The 3,134-nt window shown below is 46.7% G+C and overlaps 1 pseudogene; it reads right to left on the bottom strand.

The window, feature by feature from the left end:
* Positions 1-275: 275 nt before the first annotated feature.
* Positions 276-2,853, bottom strand: LOC131959925 (NADPH oxidase organizer 1-like; annotated as a pseudogene).
* Between the last annotated feature and the right edge of the window lie 281 nt (positions 2,854-3,134).

Below are 3,134 nucleotides of genomic sequence, written 5' to 3'. Positions count from 1 at the left end.
TAGTTGACGACTGTATGACAATGTCACATACACTTTCTTGTACTTGCTCCTTCTGACGCTTCATTGAAGCTACATTATTATTTTAGACTGAGTGAAATATTCAAACTTAAGATGCCCTGTTCCATTTAATCAAATGGAAATATTTAGACATCTTGTAGTGTTCAGCGTACATTTATCTCGCTATCTCTTCAACCTTTGGTTTGACAAGGATTTCAAACTGAGACATGAACAATGCTGCACAAAACACATTAGACAGGTTACTTAATAATGATTCTTTAGCGGCTGTGGCTGGACTCTGGCTGAACCTGAAGCCGGGTCTTGGTGGCCAGGGCTGCCTTGCGGGTCATGGTGGTGCAGCGGGTCAGGATCTCCTCTGTTCTGGGTCTGGGGGGCACTCTGGGAGCGATTGAGCTGGTCTCACTGCCTTTGGAGCTGACAGATCCAGAGCTGTCAGAGCTGATGTTGGAGTCGCGGCGGTCGGAGAGGCTGAGATCAGGGCTCCCGCTGACACTGGGCTGGGGCGAGGCTGCAGGACTCTCTCTTAAGCTGGAGGAGGATTCGCTGCCTGTGGAGAAGCCGGAGAAGCTCTCGGTGCTCGTGTTGCTCATGCTGCGTGCGCGGCCGTCTGAGGCTGAGGCCTCCCTCTCCACCTGTGTCTGGGACCAGGTCTCAGAGAGGATGTCTAGAGAGCGGGCCTTGTGGAGACGCCCGGGCACACTGGGCTCTCCTCTGGACTGAGCTGCTGAAATGTCTTGGTTGATGCTGGTTGGATGAGAAGCCTGAGGGTCCCTGCTGGTTGCCAGGTTCAGAGTGGAGCTGTGCAGCTTCCTCTGCAGGCTGAAAAGGCCCGCTCGCGGGTTGTTGTATGGCTGGAGGTTCATGGAGGGGACGTAACCTCCCTTGCCATTGAATCTGAAGAGAAGATTGCCAAGAAAAGGGATTAAAACCACCTTTCTGACTCTCTACAAAGACAATGTAACCTTTGTTGCATGTGCAGACAAAGAAGATGCATTCATGAATGCTTCACCACAGCCTCTTTAATGTGCTCCTTATTCCTGTTCTCTATTGTTTGCAGTGCAGACAGATAAGATTGGGATACCTGATGAGCCACCAGCCGTTGTCAGACTTCCTCAGCACCTCCACCACAGAGCCGATGGGCACAGACACCTCGTCCTCCTTCTTAGAGGAGAAACTCCTCACGGCACAGTACAGGGCACCTAAAGGTGACAAACAGGACGAGAAGCTCAGGAAGTGCTCAACAGCTGAAGAGTTTTGTTTAAGGGAATAGATCCACGTTAACTTTTAATGGTTAAGAGCACCCTCTGGTGGTGGGCTTTTGTAACAACAAGGCTTCACAGAAAAATGCTGAGTATGAGCCTCTGGCATGCTTTATTGGCACTAAATGAAGCCACAGCTCATACCATTGTCAGGTTACAAAAATACAGTTGTAAAATCAAGCTTGATATCAGTTCTCACCTGCAAGCTGGAATCCAGCGTCCTCATCGTCCTCTCCTTCACATAACTCCAGGTAGGGAGCAGGAAACCAAGCCAAGACGTTATTCTCGTTCTCCACCAGCCACCAACCTGGAGAGAAAATAAAACACACTTTCAGCATCACAGAAAAGAGTGGAAATAAAAAGTTTTTGGTGATTTTCAGTAAGCAGCTGTATGGAAGCTGGAGTCTGACCTGCAGGATCTTTGATCAGCACGTCCAGCTTCTCGTCCACAGCGACCTTAAACGGACGATTCTTGGTGTCCTTTGTCTCGTAAGCAGCCACGCAGCGGTAAGTCTGGGTGACAAACGGGTGAGTGATGCCGCTCCCCTGCAGGCGGGTCACATCCCCTCCTCCTGAGCCATCGGGCAGATCATCAGACAGCAGGATCATGACGCTGTGTGAGAGAGAAGTCAGTCGTTTAATATGCAGGAATTCAATCTGCCTCTGGCGTAACGTGAACTAAACACACTGACAGGACAGCCAACCTGTTCTTGGTGAAGTCTGGCTGCAGGTCCTGGTCTTTGGGCATGAAGAACTGTGTGACCTGTGAGCTCTGAGTCACAGTTTGCTCGCACTTTAGCAGCTTGTCGCAGTAGCTCTCCAGGAACTTCATGCGTTGGATGGATCGCTTGGATCCTTTCTGCTGGAGGCTGCTCCTCCTGGCCTGCCCTGCAGAGAGGAGAGGAAGCACTTTCAAGATGAGAATAAGAACTATATTTGTAAAGCATTCTTCTTAGAGGACATGCAAGCTAAATAAACCATGTCTGTAGACATATTAAACTGTTATAATTGGTTATTCCTCGATTAACTTACTGCAGATACATAGTTGCATCATAAAGAAATACACAAAAATAATCTTACCATTAAATTTGGGGATCACTCTGTCCTTTTTCTTCAAAGGGTTCATGTGAGGAAACCTCTTTTTCAGCTCCCTCTGTTTGAGAAATAAAACATTTGTATTCATTTTAAATCCCACGGTACAAAAAGCACATGTAGTACACTAAGTGGCATTTATTTATATTTTCTTTTTCTTTTTTTGGACTTACATGGAATTTCTTGAAATCTTGGAAGGACCTGTAGACAATAACTTCAGTCTCATCAGACCATAAGACAGATATCATGAACATCTGTGGAGAAAAAATAAAGGATGAGAGACCAAAACCTTTACACATAAAATACAGCAAATATATTCAACACTTTAAACAAATAACGCCTGAGGTTTTAACTCACCTTGAGTTTTGGTGTGTCCCTGTGGACGGCTCCGATAATGCGAGCACTGATTGCAAAGCGTTGTTCTCCTGCCATTGTTTGAGTGTCAGCGCTCAGGATGAATAGCTGCTTTATTGCCCTTCAGTCTGACCTGCCTCTGCTGCTCTGTCAGATCTCACACTCTGCTGCAGTAGATATAGGCCTCACATAACGGAGGCGGAGTCTGACTGAAAACCACCTGAGGGCTGGAGGAAAGGATGCTTGCTAAGACAGGTCGAGCTGGATGTTCAGCTACAGTAGTACCTCTTGTGGAAAAAAATATTGCTTGCATGCAAAAAAAAAATTTGCAAGACTAGGTTTTACAATAACAGGGACTGACTACACTACTTTTAGCATTGCATGACTCATAATATAGCCTAGAAATAAGGA

This window comes from Centropristis striata, chromosome 21 (genome assembly GCF_030273125.1).
Source record: "Centropristis striata isolate RG_2023a ecotype Rhode Island chromosome 21, C.striata_1.0, whole genome shotgun sequence".
NCBI classification, from domain to species: Eukaryota; Metazoa; Chordata; class Actinopteri; order Perciformes; family Serranidae; genus Centropristis; species Centropristis striata.
This window is presented reverse-complemented; position numbering and strand designations above follow the sequence as displayed.